Source organism: Corythoichthys intestinalis, chromosome 20 (genome assembly GCF_030265065.1).
Source record: "Corythoichthys intestinalis isolate RoL2023-P3 chromosome 20, ASM3026506v1, whole genome shotgun sequence".
Lineage (NCBI taxonomy): Eukaryota > Metazoa > Chordata > Actinopteri > Syngnathiformes > Syngnathidae > Corythoichthys > Corythoichthys intestinalis.
The window spans coordinates 30,780,985-30,807,136 of record NC_080414.1 but is presented as its reverse complement, the minus strand read 5'-3'; the positions used below and the strand labels follow the sequence as shown (position 1 = coordinate 30,807,136).

Below are 26,152 nucleotides of genomic sequence, written 5' to 3'. Positions count from 1 at the left end.
ATTTATAGATTATGTTTTGAACTATTAATGCTACAGGAGAACAATAACAAAATGTGTATTGCTTGTAGAGGTGTGCATTGGCACTGCCCTCACGATTCGATTCGATTACGATTCGGAGGGCCACGATTCGATTCGATCCGATTCGATTCGATTCAGAGGGTCACAATTCGATTTGGTTCGATTCGGCAATGCATCGCGATGCATTAAAGCCTGGGATGCATTAAAATTCTAAAGCAAAGCATGTTTTTCGTGAATCATGAGGCAACACAAGCAATCAGACATTAAACAAATTTTTATTGGCTCTTGTGTCACTCCTGGTTGAAGTCAAATGAAAATAGTATACTTTCAGATATAATATATATATATATATATATATATATATATATATATATATATATATATATATATATATATATATATATATATATATATATATATATATATATATATATATATATATATATGTATGTATGTATAAAACAGATCACAGCATTTAATTAGTGCTTTCTCTTTTTTTTACACACAGTAGCAGCCTTTCACACAGTGCAACAGCTGAACAAAATCAGTAATAACAGTCACTGTACACACTGTCACAACGACCCATCAATAAAAATATTCAAGTAAATATTAAAGAAAACGACAAAGAAAATATTGTAGTGCAGCAGCATCTTTATCGCAATAACAATCCAGGGAATTGACTGATATTTGAATGTAAGGTAGCGCCCGCTACAGTTGAGCCTAGATCTTGAGCCCGAACCTGAACCCAACCCGACCGAATTTCGGGCCGGGTCGGGCCCAAAATGTCAATTTACGTTCAGGTCGGATCAGGCCGGAGTTCACTCTCGCTAACGTTTTTTTAAATAAATATATATTTGTAGGCTATACTAAAATAATGTATGGATGTTAAACTAAGGAATACTTGTCATAAAATAAATAAATTGGATGAAACAGAGAGAAGGCGCTTTTGTAATCACAAACATGAGCCAGTGCGTTGTTTGCGCACATGAACGCCGTGGCCCCGCCCTCCTTTTAATCTTCCCCACCCGCTCTTGGCGCTCTCCGCGAGTCCTCAACGCAGCATCCTGGTATTTCCTTTTTGAATTTCGATATAGAGCCGCAAGAGGTGAAAAGCAAACTAAAGATGGTGGGATTGAAAAGGCAAGAATCCACGAGTGGTGTGTGGAAAGGATTTAAAATGATAGTGGAAGATGTTACAGAAAACTGTCGGCCTTGCCGAATGCAACAAATGTGGCGCTTTGCTCTCGTACGAGAGCAGAAACACTGGCACATTGGCGCTGAGCAGGCATTTTAAAAACTGTACTGGCCTAAAAGATATTAGTCAAACATCGTTATTATCATTTATTTCAAGGGCTGCACCTCTTCGTGCTAAGCAGGACATCGTGAAGTTCGTGGTGTTCCTTAAAACGTCATTATTTTCGGGCTCGAGCCTACAAATAAAACGTAAAATTTCGGACTCTCGGCCTTTAATACACGGGGCCGGGTTGGGTCGGGCTGGATTTTTTAGGCCCGAACTAAGCTCTAATCGAGAGAGCGGAGAGATAGGACATAACATGACAATGGCTGAAGCGGAGGAAGTGGGAGCGAGAAAGATTATTGATGCACCTAACACATTAAAAGCAGACATCTGGAGACATTTTGGCTTCTACGAGGTTGGTGGGAAACTTGACCAGAGTTATGCGGTGTGTAAAAAATTAAACATGAGAATAATAATACAAATGGGGAAACCAAATCCATTGCATCACCGGAATTGCGAAGGGAAGATTTTTGAACTTACTTATATATTTTAAAATGCGCTGAATCGATTCGGCTTGTTGCCCGCATCGAATCGAATCGTCCATGCCCCGCATCGGGATGCATCGCCGCATCGATTATTGTTGACACCCTTAATTGTTTGTACTGTAATGTTGTACGATGGCGAGATTTGAAGCCCAAAAGTCATTTCCCAATAGAGTGTTATGGTCTGTGACCTATTTAATCAAATATAAATTCATCCCAACGACATGCTTTTTATTCTCATTTATAGTAAAATCTTGATAAATGATAAATGTTGTAATGTTAGTCTGTTGAATGAATGATTCCGCTTAGTTTTTCTAATCTACTGTATATTTCTTCTTTATATTTCTTTAAAGGCTCAAACAGACAATCAAAATCGAATATACTTCACAAAAAAGGGGTGCTGACTGATGTTTTATGTCCTGATTGGACCATAGGGACGGACAACGTGTTGTGGAATGTGCTGATATCTGAACAGGGCAGCTGTTTGAGTCACAGGACATTAAACTGTTGTCCCTAGGTTGCAAATGTTGGTGACTTGTTTTACCACATTCAGTGCATTTAACAGGAGTTTAGACAAGCAACTATCCCAAAAAACATGATAATAAGGTATGTTACCTTGAATTTCTCAGCAATTAACTCTAAAAAATAATAATAATAAAAAGATGCTGTGTGAAAGAGTAACTTTAAGAGTCTAGTAGTACAGGACAGTAGTAAGGAACAATGATTATCACAACTTATTTACCAAGTACTGTTAAGTACATTCCAGCCTTTGTCGTGCTAAAAAGGAATTGTTAAATATAAAAATAATGCAGTCATCCATCGTTTTTCCTGGTTAATGGGAACCCCCTGCCCACCTCCCCCCGCCCTGCCCGAAAATCCACCAGAGAGAGGTGGAGCTTATTTACATGAATGAATATATATATATATATATATATATATATATATATATATATATATATATATATATATATATATATATATATATATATATATATATATATATATATATATATATATATATATATATATATATATATATATATATATATATAAAACAATCGTGTACATGTTTACATTCTTAATACATTTAAATAAAATACTGTATTCATTTTTTTTTTCTTCTTTTTTTGGGGAAAAAATCCGCCATGGACTGAGGGCGCAAAGTTTGAAGTGTGATATAGCGAGGGAACTCTACAATATTACAATATTAAGTAAATGTGGTCTCCCTTTAGTCTTGTCTCACTACCCAATCCAACTGTTATAGCAAGTTCAAAGAAATACATTAACTTTTAAAAGCTATTTTACAACTCAAATGTCCAAGCTCCTGGACTTCTTATACGGGCGCTTTCACACTAGCACTGTTTGGTCCGCTTTAAATGGACCAAAGTTCTTTTTCTCAGATAGTCCGCTTCGTTTTGTAAATGTAAACACCCAGCCGAACTCTAGTTCGGACCAAGCAAATGAACTCTGGTCTGCTCAAAAATCGTTGGTCTTTGTCCGCTTGTAGCGCATCTTGCTTCGCTAGGGAATGGAACAGGAGCAGAGTGCGCTTTTGCTACTTTATGTGCAGCATCAAAGTGTCGAGCTCCAGGCTGTGATGAAACACGCAGGGAGTTTTTGGAAGCGAAAGGAGAGCACGCACGCTATTCAGAAAGAACAATGGCAATATGACAGACGATTAGCCATGGCAAAATGTTGTTGTTCTGCGATAAGCAGTTGCATTTGATACACAGAATCAGGTTCTAATATGGTTGTTGTGTTTTGCATGCTGTTTCTGAGCGGACCGTGTGAGACTGACAGTGGCCGAGACAGGCAGCCGTTTCGTGAGTCTCGCTCTCATGGAATTGGCGACAATTTGACAGTGTAAAAGTCACAAAAATGAGAGTGATTGCACACCTATGTGACTTGGGATACCACGCGGTTCCCTTTCCCCCTTTGCATTTTTTTTTATATACTCCAGTTCGCTCGGCCTAGAGTCAGGAATAAATGAATACATTTATGCGACATTACATGCAGCGTCAGCACCACGCTGTGACCGCTCCTTCCCCTCCCAGGAATGAGGTATTTCCTTTTCGATTTGTCAAATCAATGAGTGTGCCTTTCGTTCACGTGATGCTACTCGGAAAGTTCGGTTGGGTCATTGTGAATGCTGAACCTTTTCAACAAGTCATTTGCAAGTGTTGTTGCGAGGTAGCTCTCTAACCGGACCCTGGTCCTCTTGGTGGAATGTGAACCCGTCCTAAGTAAATTGCTCATAGATGTATTAAACATATCAAAAATGTGTTCACAGAAGTCTATTTGTGGAGTTCATTGGAAGCTCTCATTAATTTCAATAGATCACATTGGCATATGAATCTATATTAGTGCCCCTGGAAGTATTTGCCGCTTTGATGGGATTTTGAATCCTTCTTAATGGCAACTAATATCAAACTAGCCTGATTTATATGTTTTTTGGGATTCCTAAAGTATATCTGCTATTTTCATGTTTATATATATATATATATATATATATATATATATATATATATATATATATATATATATATATATATATATATATATATATATATATATATATATATATATATATATATATATATATATAGCCACACCTTTCATATTTGTTTTTTAAATCCACAAATATACATTACCTAAAAGCCTTAGGGGTGCACCAAAATGTAAATTATTGGCTGAAACTGAAAATCAAATACTTAATCAAAAACAAATCAAATACAAATCAAAAACTTAGGCCAAAATCCAAAACCAATTGTAGTTACAAATATTTCTATACGAATATTCAGTTTTGTTTTTTTATGTCACTTGATATTTTATCATGGATTAAAATTCCAGAAACAATCATTTGATAACAGACCCGTGCCGCACATAAGACAATTTAAGCAACCGCCTAAGGGCGCACCAGCGTCCAAAAAGGCATCAAGAAAAATATTCAAATAATATTTGATGAAAGCAGTATTCAAAAAATTATACAAAACAATAAAACAAAAGAACCACAAAACCGTTCATACTAAGTCTCTATAATAATGAAATTATTTTTCTAGTGTGCCTTCTGCCCGTTTCACTTTTTCCTGTGATGCGATCATTTCACCACGGACCCTAGTCTCACCACCCAGCAGACCAGCGAGCTACCTGAAGGTGCTATTTTTAGCCTCCGCAATTGAACGACGTTACGGTGACAAGTCAACTTCATGAAATGACAAAATCCCTTCGGGTCAGAAGAAAAAGAAAGAAGACAGCAAAGACGTGAAGAAAAACTGAGGTTTGTTGTGATGATTTTTTTCAACAGCATTAGCACGTAGACTTAGCGCAACTGGAAGCTAGCGGTTATTTACATAGAGTTTATATGACTTAGTGCTAAAGCAAAATTATACTGTATCATTAGCCAGGCTGTTGTTTTAGAAATATTTTCAGTATTCGATCAGCTATGGATTAGTATGGGAGACTAAAATTGTCTTGCTTATTTTCACATGATGTGAACCACTTTTACCTTGTGTTAAACTGTGCTTTTCAAATAAATTTGCCTTGCCTAAAAGTGCCAAGGTTAATTAAATAAATACACCATTAAATATGGAATTAATAATTTCAAAGTTCTGTCGTTTTGAGGACTAAAAGTGCCACGGATTTAAATGCAAACGTGTTATAAAATGTGTCATTAATTAATTAAAATGGTGATCACATTCATGTAAAAACATATTCAATTTATTTATTTTTTTTTGCTATCATATATTATTTAATTCAATATTATTGGATTGTCCTGTGTAGTTGCCGTGCTTTAAGAATTTATTTTCTTTTAGACAGAGATTTTCCAATAGACAGGTATAGTAGGCTGCAAGAATTTAGGCGCTATTATGGTTATGTCATGCTGGTTTCACAATCAGCAGCTATTTGACTAATATAATGTAACATTCCACTTTCTTCTGTTTGTAGATGCTCTTCGGAAATAGTTTCTTTCTACCTCTGTACATCCCGGGCCATCTTTTACAGCTAACTTATCCACATCAGCACCAAGTCCAAGCCCACCAAGTCCAGGAAAGAAGTGCACCTTCCAAAACAACTGTCATATGAAAGTGCAATAGATGCTTTTGCATCAGTGAAGACAAGGTGAGTAAGGTTATAAGTCAAGGTGAAAAAAAAGTTGCATTTTAAAGTGTTCTGTGTGTCTTTTGGTTTGTGTGGGTAGGTGTTAATCATATTGTAATAACAATTGTAATTTATCTAATGCATTTGTTTTTGAAGTGTTTTCATTGGTGCTTTTGAATAGTTATTATAGCATTTTTCTTTTAATTTCTGCACTTGTTCATTATCTTTTTTATGTAACAAATTACAAAGAGATAACTTGCTTTTTCAGTGTGAGTGTTTAAATATATGTGGTGATAATAGGGGGGGGGGGTGCCAATAGATATGTTGCCTAGGGCACCAAATTGGTCAGGAACGGCCCTGTTTGATAATATTTGGGACTGAAATTTCAACAGTTCTCCACATAAAATAAGACTAAACACAAAATAAATATTGAACTTGACCCACTATGCAATAAATAATAATGCACATACATGACTTGCAGAAAAGCCATTTTTAATTTTAATTTTTTAAAGGGAACCTCAGACTTAGAGACTTGTAGGCTCTAATAAGCCACAATTGTTCTCTTTTACTAAAATATGTCATTAGAAACACATGAAATATTGCCATTGATTTAAATATCTATAATTTTTAGTACATGTTTTGACCAACGAAGGGTGCCATGTTTGATTCGCGCAATGGACACTCGGGGTGATGACGTAGTTTGTCACTGTCACTAGACGAACACCACCTGTGTTCTGCAATTCCTTCCTACACGGCGAGACGTCCAACACATGTACACATCGGTTAAAAGCAGCGAGTACTTAATATTTGTGTTTTTATTGAGTCTTTTATTACCTTTACATTGCGTCAAAATACTTTTTGCATGTGTTTCCCTCTCATACTTTTAAGCATTGTTTTCTTGTAGTAGCTTTAAAGCAGATTGTTGATCTGTTGACCACATTAGTCACGTAGCGTATTTAAACCACCCTTATTTGATATAACTATGTTTAAGTATTTTCTTAAGGCGTCTTTAGCATGTTCTGTCTACATTCATCTAAACAAAACAAGCTGAAAGCGCACGGTAGTACTTTGGGTGTCAAATTCGCCTCTTGTAGGACATTTCGCCGGTGGAGCACATTTTGGAAAAACACCGATATTTTCCTACTCTCGTCTCTTCCCATCTTTCCTGTCCATTTTGCATTTGCTGCTCATTTTGTGAACTATCGACAGTGCTGTCATGATCATTAATGTTCTTCTCGGGTTCAAATTGAAAGGGCTGAACAGATGACATGTTTATGTCGTGAGAGTCATACTCTGGAAGTCCGGCAGCATAACCCAGTGATGTCACCGCCCCGCGACGTCAACAACACTGGCGACCTACCAGTTAAACTAATTTTACAAATTGTATAAAAATGAAAACTAACTCATAATAGTGCTTATCTTTTAAGAAATACAAGTCTTTCTATCTGTGATTCCTTTAAGGTTTTTTTTTTTTTTTTTTTTTTTTTTTTTAAATTAAAAGCTTCTCAGCTTTGTCACACTGACATCTGTTCTTCTGCTAATCGAGAACATGTGCTGCAGCACTGCCTCTTACTGGTAAGAAAAGACTTAAGTGAAACGTGAAAAAGTACTGTAATCATTGACTTCTTCTTGACAAAAAGACACAAATAAAAAGAACATACAAATAATAATAATCACAAATCCACAAGGCCTCTAATTATGCTTTTAATTCTATGGTGGGTTGTCGATATAATAATTGTCTTTAATCAACGTCCAACCTTTTCAAGTTCACACTCACTTCATGACAAACATTCCATATTATCATATATTATGAAAGTAATATATGAGAGTCACCTTCATTAAACCTAATTATTTGCACCCATTTAATTTGTGATGGCAGACTGGGATCGTTTGGTCCCATGTTTAATAACCGTCCAGATTCCACCTGAGTCAACTATCGATCCAGGCTGAAGAGGAATCCAGAGTGCTGGGGGTGGTGACGGTCTAATAAAATGTGGCCTGATCCGGGAATTATAGCGAGGGCGCAGGGTCCACAAACAATTTACCGGAGGGACAGGTCAGACTCTAAAGGGGCTGTCACCTCTTCGTGGTTTGACCTTTCCTATTTTTTCTTTCTTTGGCGGGAGAGTACATACACACATATATGAATTACTAATAAATTGAAAATATATTATGACTGTCGTGGGTATAGTTTTTCAATGGGCAGAGGTCATTGGAAAACAGGGAAAAAAAAAAAGCTGAAACATGATATAATGTTGGCTACATTTATTTTCTATTATCGCGTTTGTTTGACAAATCCTTGATGTATTTACAGCAGTAATTTAGTAATTGGTGCTTTGTGTCTACTCTGTATTCCAAATAGAGCAGGGCTGTAAACAGAAAATTTACCATGACCGAAATTCTTTACGGTGACCGACGTAATTTTGACCATGTCGGTAAATTTGGTAATTTAATAAAACAAGAAAATATAGTCTTTTCATTCCGCTTTGATTCTTGTGTTGTTCGGCTATGTTCATTCTCCTTTAAGAAAGCAGTCAGTGTGCTTACATATGGAGTCACGTGATTATCAGCAAGCCAAACAAACAGAAGCCCGGTAGGCTAACGCTAGCGGCTAACGCTACAAGCAAACGTGATGGAGTGGGGCTTAAGGGAAGTTTGCCAAACTTTCACCCGACATTAAGTAGACTCTTGGCAGCATCCAGAAGGCTCTCACCCGCTGTCGTCCCTTGTTCTCACAATTTCCGGAGAGGGTACTTTCATTGCTCTCTACTGCTTACCAGGCCACAGGCTAACGCTAGTGGATAACGCTAGCGGTTAACGCTACAAATGAACGTGATGGAGTCGGATAGCGGCTCTAACCTTGTCAAAAGGGCTGAACTTAATGAGTGGATTGGGTACGGACTGCTTCTAGCAATTAGTATGTCATGATATTTTGTATCTCTGTCTGTGTGTGATTTATCTGATAGCTTTTGTGATGGTAAAGCATTCAGCTTAAGGAACAATCCAAGAGTGAAAATTATGACCGTTTAATGGCCTCAGCTATTTTTTCTCTATGTGCTTAATTCTGTGTCATTACTGCCATGATGAAATGTTGAATGTTTCATTTGCAGAAGATCAATATAGCTTTAATGTACGTGTGTCTGTGTGGGGGTTCATGTGTGCGTGCATGTATTAAAAAATGCACTTGGGAAAAAAAAAACCTGAAACCTTGAAGTAAACACTTGTGTTGAGTAATTACAGTATGTCACAGCAGCCATTAACAATAAGTTGTGTTTTTGAAGTGTACTGTTGAAGCTGTAAATTATTTGTGTTACAATGACATGTTTGCACAGGCATATTGATTTTGACAATGTACATTGTTCAAGCCATACAAGCTGTTATAAATGTTCATACTTAAATTCTTATTGTTTACAATATATTTTTATATACTTAATGTTTAGACTGCATGTACAATTGTTAAATATATTAAATTGAAAGCTGGTAAATAAATCAATGAGAAAGGGTTAATCTGTATTTCATGCATTGATTCAGATTTTCAAATTAATTAACAGTCCGCTTGGGCAAATTTATCGTCATTTATCGTTATCGAGGTAAATCTGCTCAATTTACAGAGATACGTGCGTAAGGCCATATCGCCCAGCCCTAACTAAAAAAGTTTATTTTATTTACAGGGCTCAAGACTGTAACTAAATGGCTGCATTTTGCAACTAAAATTAGAGCCAGTGCAAGTATTTTTTTCTCATCTATTTGCACATGCGCGACCAGTAACATTGCTTTTTTGTTTGTTTGTTTTTTGTTTTTGTTTTTTTTTGCTGACAAACTCCTCACGGTTAAATCCACCAGTTGGCAGTAATGTAACAACCTGGTTTGCCAAGAGAAAATACAATAGAGGAAAAAGAAGGTGGAGGCTATGTGTGGATTCTGCCGAGCGGTTTATAATAGGGGTAGCGCAAAACTTGACAGTGTTTGCGTACAATGACAAAAACTACTACTTCCTTTCCAACACACCCGCCGGCACTGTTTCAAAGTAGGCCAACAGGGGGGAATAAGTCTGAAATGCAAAAGTACCGTATTGGCCTGAAGATAAGACGGCCCTGATTATAAGACGAGCCCCCTTTTTTCAAGACTCAAGTTTGAAAAAAGACTTTTTGAACACCAAAATAATTTTTATACAGAAACTAATTACAGAACATCTGAAACAAATAATTATAACATTATATTTGAGAGAAAAAGCATGTTATTTTGCCTCATTCAAATCTTAATATCTGAACATTTAACTATGTAAACTAAAGTGCAATCACATTTGTAAATGAATGGCTTCTGGTTTTTGAAATGTAAATAAACCAATCTATTGTGATAAGACAGCAAAATTGCAATAACTGCATTAACCAGCTAAGTGAAGTCTAACTGAAACTGTAGTCTTGAAACAAATCTGAATAAGGAAAAACACTGCAATAAAATAATGCAAACTGGTTAAACTTGAGAGTAGCTGAGATCTGTCATGACAGAAAATCGCTTCATTGATATCTGGCGCCATCTAGCGTCATGAAAGGGTATAACGTCTAGACCGCGAATATAAGACGACCCCCACTTTTTCAGTCTTATTTCAGTGCAAAAAACAATGTCTTATATTCGGGCCAATACGGTAATTGCCATTGAGCTGAAAGCCAACACACGGGGCGCGATGTGACTACGGCGGCAAGCGGCAGCAACATGCACCGTCTTCTGCTTGTGCGTCATCTCTCGTCTCTATTTAGCTATGAATTTGGAGGGCATTTTAAAACTTCCGGTCTTTTCTGAGCGCCAAAAACTTCCCATACTGCTGCATTTTTTATTCATGTCCAGGAAATCATGGCAAAAGGTATCATAAAGTATGTGCTGGTCGCGCCCTGCTAAAATGATACACTCGTCTATGTTGACAAAGTGTGGAGTTTGGATGTCAATTTCCAGGTTGGCCAGTGTCCTCGTAGGCGATTTGTTGATCAATAAATCTGCTGATATGTTTTAGTGCCAGGTTACAAAAACAGAAATAGAACAATATTCTCATGTAAAGTAATTTATACGCAATATACTTGTTGATGTCAAAAGTGATAGAAATATAGATTCATGAGTTTGTAGTTTCATGCATTTATTATTAAACTATTTATCAGTTAACAGTGAAAATTAGAGGAAAACTTTGCATTTCGATTTACAGTGTGCGCCCCTGAATCTTCTGCTTGCGCCCCTAAAATTTTAAGTCCGGGGCCACTGTGCTCCTGGTAAAAAATTATAGTCTGGAGCCTTTCATGTTCACAATTATACAACTTAGAAGAAATGAGCTAGTGTTTTAACCATCAAAACACTGCAAGTAATATATCCTTTTTAAGTATACGTCATGAAACTTCCATATCTGGAGATGTCTGACAATATTCAAAATAATTAAACTAAAGCTACTCAATTGCTGAACTGCTTATACATAGAGTACAATACAATGACTTTCCTTCTATGTATGGTGAGTGTATTTCTCTCTTGGCTTTCTTGGTCTGCCATACTCCTAAGTCATATACTGTACTCACTTTAAACTGCTAGGAATAAAAATGCAAAGCAACTGTTGCTTCATGAATTCTCAAAATAATCTTTTTTATTCTGTGAGTTACTTTGAATATGTCAAGTCTGTGCCAGTTCAATACCTGAATAAATTATGGCTATGAGCCATTTTGATTCCCCTCCTCCAACCACTGACTACATATTGATATCCCCTGTGTGCAGTGAGGGAGGATTTCCTGAATACATACCGACCAAAATCATCCATATGGGCACAAAAGGTTCCATTTTCGGAGAGAGTACAGTTGGCATTGAGAGGAAACCTGGACTCTGACAATGAATAAGAAATATATTAAAAGGGCATTCCAAGCCAAAATGTGGTCTATAGACCCTACCCACGTGACGTCACAACTCCGCTCTCCTGACTGGTGCCGCCCAATTGTCCGTCAACACATCGCGTTGACCTGTTACGGCTGCGTACATTCCTCCTATTTACGGCGTGTTTTTCTGCTCGTTAACATTAATAATCAAAATGGTGAAGGCGTGTGTGGCGGTCGGTTGCAATAACAGAGAAGATTGACGGAGAGACTTGAAGTTCTACCGGATTCCGAGAGACACGGAGAGGAGGGAGCGAGATGGGCTGCTGCAATTCGACGAGAAAACTAGGCTCCAAACGATTACCACAGATTATGTAGAAGTCATTTTATATCTGGTAAGATGCATTTAATATATATTTAGAGGGTTTTGGGCTGACAACCACAATTAAGATCATTGCTAGGCTAATCACCGACAACATACACGTATGTATGTAGTGAGAGTGCTATCGCTAAACCATATAAACATTAAAAGCCCTAGCTCCATTGACAAATGACATGAAATACATTAGACTTGACAGTGGATGTTAGCAGGAACAAAAGATTTTGAATTGAAAATTTCGTAACTCACCTTTCCAAGCACAAGATAGATTCCTGCCGAATTTTCGTGGACGAGGACCTGTTTCACCCAACCAGCAACGAAGTATTTATAAGCCTCAAAGCTCTTAAAGTTTTTCAAACTTTCGTGAGAATAGGCTGATTTTGTGTGGACAAGATAATTGTAAATATCAGCGTAGCAGATGTCAGGCAGACAGGGCGAAGACAGTGGGTCGAAAAACATCGATTTGGGCATCAAATATGGATCTGGCGACTGTATAGAACGAAGCTTTTCCACATAACGCCTTTTATGCAACACATCCAGTGAGTTTACGGCATCAGAAAGCACCGGGTCTTCCATGAAATGCATTTTAAATTCCTCGATCAATTGAAACCAATGCTAATACAGAGACAAAATGACGGACAAGTGGGCGGAACCATACAGCGAGCACGTGGTTTTGTGACGTCGGTGGGTAGGGTCTATAGCTACATTGCAAGTATACAGAATATATAGAGCTTAAATGATTACTCGAATAATTCGAGTAACTCGATTATAAAAATAGTGTACCACATGAATGCTATTTTTAGACCGCAAGGCTGCGTGACGTCACCATCGTAAACTGGAAGGGGGTCAACAAAGAAGAGCGCTCGCATACAACCCAAGTACTGGTTGTTTTCTGCCGGTAATCTCACAAAAAAGAACATGCTTAGTAAACACTGCTGCTATGGAACTTGTACAAATGACGTTAGAAATTACGACCTTCCACATATTAAGGAAGTTTTCTTCATGTGTTTCCCGAAACAAAAAATGTGAACAATGGATAAACTTCTGCGGACGTCCAAAAGACCAGTTTAACGCCAGCTAGGTGAAGCCATTCACCCTTATATGAAGTAAAAATTTTGTTGGAGGCCATGGTCCTACAGATGACAATCCCGATCTGTTGCCTGCCGTGAAGAGGTAACCCATTTTGATATTTTTACTTATTTTTTAGTGTGGCGTTTTGCCGTGCTGCTTCTGTCTGACAATGAATTACCTGGAAAAAATATAAAATTATTTATATATCACAACTGTTATGTAGGTATTTTTCTAAAATACGGATATTTACCAGTAAATAAATTAGCCATTATTAGGCATAATAAGCATTAGTCTTTTTGTAGTAAGCCTGTTCATGCCTACAGGTAGGCTCTAGATTTAACAGCTTTACCTTTTCTGTTGTAAAGAAACAACCTTAGTAAGGGGGAAGTGTAAATAAAACAAAAAAATAGCAATAAAAAATTACACCCAAGAACGGTCGTGGAGAGACTTAAGACAACAAGAGGATAAATCTATAAGAAAGACAGGGCATATGGTGGTAAAGGATAGCTTGTTGAAACAGGGGAATGTAATTGTCAGTGGCAATGCACACAAGAAAAAGGTATCGATAAAAAAGCTACCTCTGGATCAGGTCAGCACTTTTTCCCGTCTTTTAAAGCACTTGCACTCAAGCCATTTCTTTAACTAAACATTTGTATGCTAGTCCACATCTTTACCAGTGAACTCGGCACCGGAGACATCATTTTCAGACGGAATTGGTAGGTTTAGCTCAGTAAACAACTTGTTCGTACACTATTTACATGCATCTAGCATGAGGGACAAACGCGAGTTTGACCCCCTAGCAACAGTTGCCAACATCATGGATATTATAGAGCAAAGGTGACGTGTTACGTGGGGTACGCTATTAATCAAGGAATTTTTCTTCACGTCGGGGAATCGTTTAATTTTGCCAGCTCTAGCTATTTTTAATGCGGCACAACGTGCTAACAGTGACGCGTGCGTACAGGAAGAAGACACAGGCGGCGGATATATTTGATTTCAACCATGCATGAATATAGAGGTAATGATGAAGACGCCGACGAAAGCGAACTTGTAAGCAAAAAATGTCAAAAACGTGGGAGCATTTCAATCTGGACACCAAGGCGAACACTATTTCATGTATTCAATATAAGACAGCACTTTCATTACACTACAGAAGGTCTTAAATGCTCCAGCTCCACCGAAGGCACCCTGTTTACTCCGAGAGCGTAGGAGCAATACCCGGGACAAGGTAAAATTAACGTTACTGTAACTTGCTAACTTAACATGAGCTCTGCAGAGGGCTAGGTTTACATCAAATATGACCACTGTCGATGCGTGGCTAACGTGTCTTTCATACAGGCTTTTTTTATATGTAAAAACACAGCGCTGTAGAGTGATGAGGGTGTAAAATTGTCATGTCATGTCATTTCCTGTTTTATTTTGAAGGCTTCACCCTCCTCGGGTCTGTGTACTTGCCTTTCCTCATGTCGCCTAATCGCCTATTCTCTCAGAAGTGTCTTACTACCCATGTGATCACGTCAGCCCTGTTTTTGAGCAATTATAGTTGTCTAGATATTATCCTCCATTTGGAGTGCTTTGTTTTTGTATTTTTTATCATAGTTGTCTAGGCTTTTACCTTGGTTTGGAGTGTTTTATTTTTGTACTTTTCTTCCTTTGGGGTGCTTTGTGATTGAATTTTTAGATCGTAGTTGTCTAGCTTACTCTTCCATTTGGAGCATTTTATGCTTGTAATTTTCCTCATGTTTTCTTATAAAGTTTTTGTTGCCAGAACTCCGCAGCTGAGTCCACCTTGTTATCTTAGCCTGACAAAAATAAAAACATAATAAAGCGAACTGTCAATTTTAGCTCAGTAGCCGTTGATGAATAAAACACCAAGTAGCACTAGTGCCTAATGTGTTCCAATACAGCAGGTATCATACATTTATTTTGAACACTGCAAAAATCAAAATCCTATCAGGACTTACAATTTAGACTAAGTTCAAATTTAACTAAAACTTTATAAATAACTTCATACAAACAGATATTCAAATGAAACATGCAGGGTAAAAAAACTAACTTTAAAATAATTTAAAAAATTAAAATATTTCTTAATAAGATCTAGAAGTTTTTTGAGGAAAAGCAGTGAATTTGATGGGGTTTTTTAGTCACATCTGAGATGCAATTGTTAGCTGTTTTCAAAAATGTACATCTAAAATAAAGACATTGATTGTCTAAAAATGGTTCAATATTAGGTGAAATGTCTTGTTTTCGCATGTATATTTATTAGGGCTGTCAAACGATTAAAAAATTTTAATCGAGTTAATTACAGCTTAAAAATTAATTAATCGTAATTAATCGCAATTAATCGCAATTCAAACCATCTCTAAAATATGCCATATTTTTATGTAAATTATTGTTAGAATGGAAAGATAAGACACACGACGGATATATACATACAACATACTGTACATCAGTACTGTATTTGTTTATTGTAACAATAAATCCACAAATGGCATTATTAACATTATTTCTGTTAAAGTGATCCACGGATAGAAAGACTTGTAGTTCTTAAACGATAAATGTTATAGTTACAAGTTATAGTAATTTTATATTAAAACCCCTCTTCATGTTTTCGTTTTAATAAAATTTGTAAAATGTTTAATCAAAAGTAGAGTTAATATAATAATAAGAAGAATAAAAATAACAATAATAAAAATAGAGTGAAAAGTTTTACGTGTATTTTGCATAGCTATTTTGATATGGAATGCCAGTTCATTTTGCATTGTTGTTTAACTGTGTGTCAGAATAGGGCCTCATTAATATAGACTGAAGTGCTTTTCTTTTTGTGAACATTATTTTTTTTTGGAGAGATAGGAATATTATTTTTGTTGTGCTTTCAATATACGATACTTGTGTTTGTTGTGAAGGAGTTGCCGAAGCTTATGCCAATAAACGGCGCGGTCCAAAGAACGCCTGTGTCCACTCGCCTTTACTGTATAACATATAGAGTGGGGAGAACAAGTATTTGATACACTACCAATTGGCAGTGTATCAAATACTTGTTCTCCCCACTGTATCTGTACATATCTTACCCAAAATACAACAAGAGACACATAATTGCCACTAAAAGAAAGAAAACTTACAGAAATATGTGTGGAGCACAAATAGCAATTTGCATTGCATTGTGAATACAGCATAAATGTCTCACAACTACTAATTCTCCCACGTTTAGAAGAAATAACATGAGTATGGAACGGCACTGCCCCCAAGCGGCCGGTGGCATTCTCTTCACTCTTAATGTCCATAAACGGCCTCATTGTAATCTGTTTGAGGCAATATGCGAGCGGGCCATTCATTGCATGTGTTAATTGTGTCAAATATTTTAACGTGATTAATTTAAAAAATGAATTAACGCCCGTTAACGCGATAATTTTGACAGCCCTAATATTTATACTTGCTATTTACCTAAATAAAAATGTTTTATCTGATTAGTCGATTAATCGATGGAATTTTCAGTAGAATACTCGATTACTAAAATATTTCATAGCTGCAGTTCTAAGTATATGTAAAGTACAAAAATGTAAATAATGTGCCTTGTTCAGCCAGAGAAAAGTAAAGTATTGTATAACCTTTTAAACTTGTGTTTGCACGATGCTGGCAGCATCGTTCTGTGAGCAGCCAATTATAAAAGATATGTGGGTCACAAATGTAATAATTTTCCTTTCATTCAGAAATACTTCAGAAAAATATACTGTTCACACAGTGTATTAATAACTAGTATAGAATCTATATATGTTGCACTGCTGCACATTGTCAAGTAGTGTGCCCAGTATCTTTCAAAACTTTGCAGAAAAATGATAAATCAAGAGAAGTCTGTCGACATGTTTTGCCATGATCAAGGTTTTGATCGTCGTCCAAAGTAAGTACCCCAAAAGTGGCCGTTTTAGTGGGAAGAAGAAGAAGAAGAGGAATGTAGTGGGAGAGTTTACAAGGATCGTCCCAGTTCTTTGAGGCTGTTTTGATAAAAAACAGAAGGATGGAAAAAAAGCAGAGTGTGAGATTTTCAACTTGATGCAGCCAAGATTCATTCATATCTTTGTTAAATATTATAGAATGCTGTTAATTTACAGAGAGTTGAGGTTGACATGGAATAAATAAAATAAGAGAGACAAGTTGAAGCGAAAGAAATAACATTCTACTTTCATTGTGATCCAATTATGGAAATTAGGTCATGTTATTGAATGGTTCAGGAGCCTAAAGCAGTGCTCGGGCTCCCTAGAGTGAGGCCTTGATCGCCCAGCAACTCGGAGCTCTTTATGGTGTGAAGCACACTCAAACTTTCTGGCTTGTGTATGTGTCATGTCCAAGAATTTTAAACCTAAATGTCCACCATCGGAAAAAACGTTGTTTTTCAGTGGTAATAGGAAGAATAGGGAATGCCAACTGCAGTGGTACCTCGACATACGATCAAATCGACATAAGATCCTTTCGACATCCGATGTAAAATTTGGCTCAACATATGACGACATGCCAGAAATATGACGATTTATGAGAGCGTCACAATTTCATTGTTTTCCCGCAAGACGGATTTTCTTGTGAGAGAAATCAACGTGGGTCTCAAGAAGGTTAGTGCAGCGGGTGAAAAAAAGGAAGAAGGTGACTCTCACCAGTAAAATTAAAAAGGAAATGATAGAAAAATATGAGTGTGGTGTACACATCAGTGAACTGACTGCAACGGAATATGTCTACGATCTCAAGGAGGATTCTCATTATGCAGTGATCCCTCGTTACTTTGTGCTTCAAAGTTTGGCCCTCAGTCCATCGCATTTTTTACTTTATTTTTTATTTATTTATTTATTTATTTATTTATTTATTTATTTTTAATTAAGAAAATGGTGTTATACTTGTATAGCACTTTTCCACCTTAAGGTGCTCAAAGCGCTTTACACTACATCATCATTTACCGCAGCACTAGGAGCAATGTGGGGTTCAGTATCTTGCTCAAGGACACTTAGGTGAGTTCATCAGGGCACAGAATCGAACCCACAACCTCTGGGTTGGGGGACAACTACTCTACCACTGAGCCACGCCACCCCCAAGAAAATAATAACAATACAGATGAGCTGTCCCGAGCCGATGGCGTAGTCTCCCTCTCCCTCACTCCCTCTCCCTGCTCTTTGTTTTTCAGGCTTTGCACTGGAGTTGCTTATTAAAGTTAACGATGATTGATAGACATCTTCTGTTTGATCTTGCCACAGATCCCTGGAAACCTAAGCATCAAAGGGCTGCATGTGTCAATCATCGTTTAACTTGTTAAACAGTTGCTGTGGCAACTCATTTTGTGTAAGTGAGCAGTTTGAGTGGACTCATTGAATGAAGCATTTAATAAAGGCAAGCATTTTTATACTTCTATTCCCTTTTAAAACATTTTTTGGGGACAGTAACATGTTTAAAACTTAAAATTATTACATTAAAAATTCTTAAAAACCATTTATTAAAATATACATATACATAAAAGGTTTTTTTTTTTCTTTTCTAATTATATTTAAGGAGGTAAAAGAGTGAAAAAGCATGTCTTATATGTATCTCTTTCCAATGCTAAATCTGAAAAAATACATTGGTCATTCAATGGGGTGCGGCACTACTTCACGGTTTTTCACTTACCGCGGCGTGTTCTGGTCTCCATTGACTGCGAAAAACGAGAGATTACTGCTACAGTAATTATTAGAATTGTAATATCGGCAAGGGAGTCGCCAGCTTCGTCAGGTTTTGAATCATTTATTTCAGAACTTGTGCAACACGGCTACTGTTCGACGTCTACCACACCTTTTTCACTCTGTTATCAGTCACACGGTGCATTAAGGAACAGCATGCAAAAGATAACCGCCACATTAGAACGCGATTCATATTCATGATTACATAATTATTATTTTTATTATTGTTATAATTCTGATTTGTATTTATAATTTATTTGTTTTACTATGTTTAGTATAGGTTTTTGGGCTGTGGAATTAATCAATCCAATTATAATGTATTCTTATGAGAAAATCCCGCTCGACCTACTACCATTTCGACATACAAACCAGGTCCTGGAACGATTTAAATTTGTACCTAGAGGTACCGCTGTATTGATAAATCCTTTTCTACGAGTACAGTATGGGATATGTATACCTCATAAACTGTCACAAGCTGATCGTTGAACATCCATGCATTTCTATGTATATCTTTTTTTTTTTTTAGTAGTAGTTGTTTAGGTTATGTTATATTGTATTTCCGAGCACTACAACCCTGAGGAGCTATGTAAAATAGATCAAACCTGAGACAAATTGGCATGGCTCATTTTATGTCTTTAAATACCAGGTTTGAAAGGAAGGTGTGAACCAGCACCACAGAGCATAACGATGCGGTTTCAGTGGCGAGGAGGAGGTGTAAGAGCGGCAACATGGATAACAGATGTTTTTAACTGCTGTGAACATATTTTAAATAATAGAAACTACTGTTGTTGACACATATGTAATTTCCTTTTAACATATCATAACTGTATTCAACTGAACATGCTATGTGTGAAATACAGCGGGGCAAATAAGTATTTAGTCAACCACTAATTGTGCAAGTTCTCCCGCTTGAAAATATTAGAGAGGCCTGTAATTGTCAACATGGGTATACCTCAACCATGAGAGACAGAATGTGGGCGAAAAAAAAAACAGAAAATCACATTGTTTGATTTTTAAATAATTTATTTGCAAATCATGGTGGAAAATAAGTATTTGGTCAATACCAAAAGTTCAACTCAATACTTTGTTATGTACCATTTGTTGGCAATAATGGAGGTCAAACATTTTCTTTAACTCTTCACAAGCTTTTCACACACTGTTGCGGGTATTTTGGCCCATTCCTCTATGTAGATCTCCTCTAGAACAGTAATGTTTTGGGGCTGTCGTTGGGCAACACGGACTTTCAACTCCCTTCACAGATTTTCTATGGGGTTGAGATCTGGAGACTGGCTAGACCACTCCAGGACCTTGAAATGCTTCTGACGAAGCTACTCCTTTGTTGCCCTGGCTGTGTGTTTGGGATCATTGTCATGCTGGAAGACCTAGCCACGTCTCATCTTCAATGCCCTTGCTAATGGAAGGAGATTTTCACTCAAAATATTTCGATACATGGCCCCATTCATTCTTTCCTTTACACAGATCAGTCGTCCTGGTTCCTTTGCAGAAAAACAGATTTTTCCGCCCCCATGCTTCACAGTGGGTATGATGTTCTCCGGATGCAATTCAGTATTCTTTCTCCTCCAAACACGAAAACCTGTGTTTCTACCAAAAAGTTCTATTTTGGTTTCATCTGACCATAACACATTCTGCCAGTCCTCTTCTGCATCATCCAAATGCTCTCTAGCTAACCGCAGATGGGCCTGGACATGTACTTTCTTCAGCAGGGGGACACGTCTGGCAGTGCAGGATTTGAGTCCCTGACGGCGCATTGTGTTACTAATAGTAGCCTTTGTTACTGTGGTCCCAGCTTTCTGTAGGTCATTCACTAGGTCCCCCCGTGTGGTTCTGGGATTTTTGCTCACCGTTCTTGTTATCATTTTGACGCCACGGGGCGAGATCTTGCATGGAGTCCCAGATCGAGGGAGATTATCAGTGGTCTTGTATGTCTTCTATTTTCTAATAATTGCTCCTACAGTTGATTTCTTTACACCAAGCGTTTTACCTATTGCAGATTCAGTCTTCCCAGCCTGGTGCAGGTTTACAATGGTCTTGGCCATTGTGGAGTTTGGAGTGTGACTGACTGACATTGTGGACAGGTGTCTTTTATAACGATAAGGAGTTAAAACAGGTTCCATTAATACAGGTAACGAGTGGAGCCTCATTAGACCTCGTTGGAAGAAGTTAGACCTCTTTGACAGCCAGAAATCTTGCTTGTTTTTAGGTGACCAAATATTTATTTTCCACTCTAATTTGGAAATAAATTCTTTAAAAATCAAACAATGTGATTTTCAGTTTTTTTTTCCACATTCTGTCACCCATGGTTGACGTTTACCCATGTTGACAATTACAGGCCTCTCTAATCTTTTCAAGTAGGAGAACTTGCACAATTGGTGGTTAACTAAATACTTATTTGCCCCACTGTAATGCATAAAATGGTAATGATGAATGGAGTTATACTTGTATTGCGCCTTTCTACCTTTTTAACGTCCTCAGATTTCTGAGTCTAGGAAATTCGGGCAATTCTCGGGCTTATATTTTCCGTTTAAGTGGTTCAATAAACATTCTTTCTGCATTTCAATGAAGTTCACTGTTTGCATTATTGAATTTCTTTTTCGCATATTTTTTACACTTTTATGGCAAATGAATATCAGCTCTAATAATCGGTATTGGTTCTGAAAAACCCATATCGGTTGATCTCTAAATAATATCCATGTTATTACACATTGTCTGTTGTTAATCTAGAACATATAATATCATTTAATAAATGAAAATATCAAAAGGTACTAAACTGATTACATATTGACTGAATTAGAATTGTTTGTGTTTTAATGTGCATGAAGAATGCATCACATGACTGTCCGTGTTAGCATGCACACATCTTACAGAGATGTACGCAAGCTGGTAAAGGATACAAAACCATCTCTAAAAGTATGGATCTTTAGTTGAAGCACAGTTTTTTATCTGTGTGATTTTGACAAAGACCAGATCAAATTTGATGGGGATTTTATGTAAAAATGTGAGAAATTCCGAAAGGTTCAGATACTTTTTCATCCCAGTGTATTTTACTCAATGAATTTGTCTATTTAATCTTTAAATGACTAAATATTGTTCAAAACATTGTTTGAAAGCACTTTTTCCTCTTATGTAATATTTGCTTGTGCTTTTTCAAACATTCTGACACTTGTTTTTGTAGGTAAATAAAGTATGTCACCCAAAAATTAAAGCCTCAAACTACAGAGACCAAGCTCCTGAGAATATAATAGGCCTTTGGAGTTGTTTGAGCAAGAAGTACAGAAGTTGGCACATCAACAGTAAAAAAAATAAATAAATAATAATAATAATGATTAAATAAATTAAAATGACAAATCTTTTAGCCACTGAATCGAGGACATTAAGTAGCAATGGACAATAGGAACCAATTGTTAGAGAGGATTAAAATGTCATGGTGGATGCAAAAACAAGCCCAGGGCGTTCACCGATCCAGTATTATGGCGAGTTGCATTTTTCATACACTTAACATTTGTTTATATGCCGGCAGTACTAATTTATTATTGCTCTGCTCTGTGAAAATAATGCGAACATTTAAATACATCTATAGAGCAAAAAAAAGGTTGAGGACCCCTGCTGAACACCGTGTGCTCTATCTTAATCGGTGACCTCCTATTGCGAGACAATGGAGCAGGTCAGTGCTGGAACAACAGAGAGAAGAGAGAGCCACTTACAAAGGGGACTAATGAGACTGGAGGAGGAGGGGTTGTTCCACAGGGATGAAGAGCCTGGAGACAAAGAGATGCTAAATGCCCAAAATGGCTTTGTGGACTTAACGTGACCATAGTGGGCGGCAATGCCCTTGGCAAGTGGTGACCCTATATTCAAATGTCATGTAAATGCCCGTCTAGAGAGTTATAATGGCACACTTTTGATATTACGTTACCCTTGGGTCTTTTCCCCAATCATTGTATTTCCCACACTCTGTACGAACTATGCCTATCACTCAAAATGTCTTTTTTTTATCAACTTCATATATACAAAGCAAGAGAACATGGTTATTCAAGTATCCCATGGGGCTTACCAACTGAAGTAAAAGCCAATATTTTAGATCATCACAACCCACTAATCCGTCTTTGTAATGTGCATTATACATGCTGCTGACATGACACCCAAGTAAGAGCAAACAAACAAAGTCTTGCTTCCCATGCTCCCTGTCACAGGGTTAAAGCCACTCGCCATTTAAGTGGATGTCTGGATGTCACGAACTGTAAATCATCATGTTTCTCATTCAGGCCTGACTGCTCTTATGTTGGTTTAAGTGTGACACAAACGCTCAGCAAAATTGCCCTCAGTCGTGTGAAGGAACTAATAAAGCAGTGAAAAAGCTGTTTCTCACCCACCCACGCACAGTACAGCATGATTCAGCTGTTTGACTATGCTTTTATTGAGATCCTTACAGGAGCGATGTACCTAAGGAGTAATACCAGCCACAGCACTAGTAACACGATCCCAGCAGTGCTGAGTGGGGTCTTTTGCCACTTCAAACACTTCACACTTCATTTCCAAAACACTGTCTTCACCATTTAACACAGCCAGCCATTTCAATAATTAGCTGTAATAGGGTCGGGATGATATTATGACAGTATGAGTGTTTTTATGACCAATAGTCCCAATGAGCATGAACTGAACACCCACTCGTTAGCAGTTTAAAAAAAGGCAAGGGAACTGCCTTCATGCTCCCCCAACAGGGCTGAGTATGATTTAGTGTGTACACAGTTAATAGCCCCTGTGTTCGCTAAGGTAGAAGATGGGGCTCAGGAGGTCTGGGGGTTTAAAAGTGCTATCAGTATTGTAATAATGGGCAAGCTTTGTGAGATGATCAAGTCTCGCAGAGAGACACTCTTCTGAATATGCGAAAGGAGAGAGTCAGAAGTGGGTAGAGTAACCAAAAATCTTACTCAAGTAAGAGTAGTGTTACGTCTAAGTAGTAATAAGTAACATTGTGAGTAACTGCTTACAATGTCAGATTTGTTTTAAATATATATATATATATATATATATATATATATATATATATATATATATATATATATATATATATATATATATATATATATATATATATATATATATATATATATATATATATATATATATATGTATATATATATATATATATATATATTTTTTTTTTTTTTTTTTTTTTCCTGAGCACAACTTCAGTTATAAGAACTGTCTAGTGGTCCCCAACATTTTTCGCATCACAGACTGGTGTGATATGGACCTTTTTCCACAGACCGGCAAAGTGTGACAGAAAATGACAATAAAGATAAAATAACACGACGGGGCTAAAAATGAACATTAAGTGCAGGGGAAATGTAGCTCACCAAACGGCGAATCAACAATTTTTAACACCGGCCTCTCCTAAACCTTGACGGCAAATATTAAGGCATAATTAGTTCTATAATCCTGAAAAATTTCTTGGCTTTAGCAAAACGGTTCGCCTCGAGGTATGTTGCTCTAAGTGCATTTGCTTTTGTTCCGTCATTTGCTAGCTTTTAGCCACATGTTATAAAGAATGGACTTGGTTGTAGACTCCTCTTCTGGCACAGCAGGTGGCCTTTTTCCCGGATAAAAATTGTCCAAAGGTGACGCCTAGCTAACGTCGCTGTTTGCAATACATTGACTGACGCTTGGCTGTTGCAAACACCCCAGTAATGTTGGCCAACCACTAGAAGGTGACTTACGCAAATCTCTACTCAGATTAGTCAAGAGGCACAGGCCAGATTGCGGTCGTTAACAAATGATTTATTATTTCTCTGAGACCCGGTAGCAAATGTGCCAAGGACTCGTACCGGCCATCCTTGCTGAATGACAAACTATTACATGACCATATTTTGTCAAAAAGATGACACAAAAATCATCAAATTTAGACCAGAACACGATGACCCATTACACCGTCCATAAATTATGTGCGTGTGTGGGTCTTTGTGTGTATGTATATTATATATATATATATATATATATATATATATATATATATATATTACAGTGGGGAGAACAAGTATTTGATACACAGTCAATGGGAAAACCCATTGGCAGTGTATCAAATATTTGTTCTCCCCACTGTATATACACATACACACACTGTATATTCGTCTGAGTCCATTTTGTGAGCACTGTCTTTCGTGAATGCATTTGAATGCATCACACGGAAGGGACAGCTTGGTCATGCTCTGCTTTTACAAGCAGTCACCAAATTACGATTAAAACAAATCTTGATAAAACGACAAAGTCGAACATCGTTACTTGGGAATGTTACAATTGTTGCGCAGAAACATGGTCGAGGCGCCGCGTATATTTCCAGGAAGACAACCAGGGGGACGTGTGCGTAACAGTGGCCGAGACAGGCTGAGTCTCACTCTCCTGGAAGTGGTGACAATTTGACAGTCACGAAAGTGAAAGCGATTGCTTGCCTCTGTGACTTGGGGTACCTAGCAGGTCACTTTCGTGGTTTAATTTTCCCAAATGCATTTTTAATATTCTCCAGTTCACTTGGCATTGACTCAGGAGGGGCCAACCCTACCCGCTGGCCGAGCGGCGACCACTTCACACATCGTCCACCTCCACCTTCTTATTCTTATATTCTCCCTTGGCAAACCAGCTTGTTACATTACCGGCAACTGAGGCTAGGTTCACACTGCAGGTCTTAATGCACAAACTAGACCAGACAGTTGCGGGACAAGTCGCATAGAAGTGGACCATTTCAAATCTGATCTGGGTCACTTTCGTATTTGGTTTAATTCCGATCTGGGCCACATTTTTCCAGAATGTGGCAGCGGTCTGAACTGTGAAGTCTCCCAATTCGGAATTCATGCAGCAATTGCGTCAGCAAAGAGCGGGAGTGGCACGCAGGAAGACAGCGATGTGACTGTTCATTAGCGTTAGCGCCTAGCTTGAACTCGGCTTTTACTACGCAGGAGGCGGACTTGACCAGAGTCATAAAAATTTACAATGAAAAGGATAAGCTTGATAACGCTTGGTATCTTACTGTGTGGCAAATGAGCAATATTGCGTACCTTGGCCGAGTGAGGCCAAACTGACGCACAAACATAAGGCTTGCGCGCACAGTGTGTAGTTATTAGCTTTAATGCTTCAGCGCGTGTCAGAATGCGAATTACTGGGTACGCGTAGTACTTGAACGGGCATGGACAAAGGCAGTCTGAACACACCACAAAAACAGATATGACAAAAAATCGGAATTTAGCATTAAGACCTGTAGT

At 37.5% G+C, this 26,152-nt stretch overlaps 1 protein-coding gene across 1 annotated transcript in view; it reads right to left on the bottom strand.

Annotated features, from left to right (window-relative positions):
• The window catches only part of LOC130909013 (partitioning defective 3 homolog), a 660,821-nt gene that overhangs the window by 409,585 nt on the left and 225,084 nt on the right, over positions 1-26,152 (bottom strand). The gene's annotated exons all lie outside the window — the stretch shown is intronic.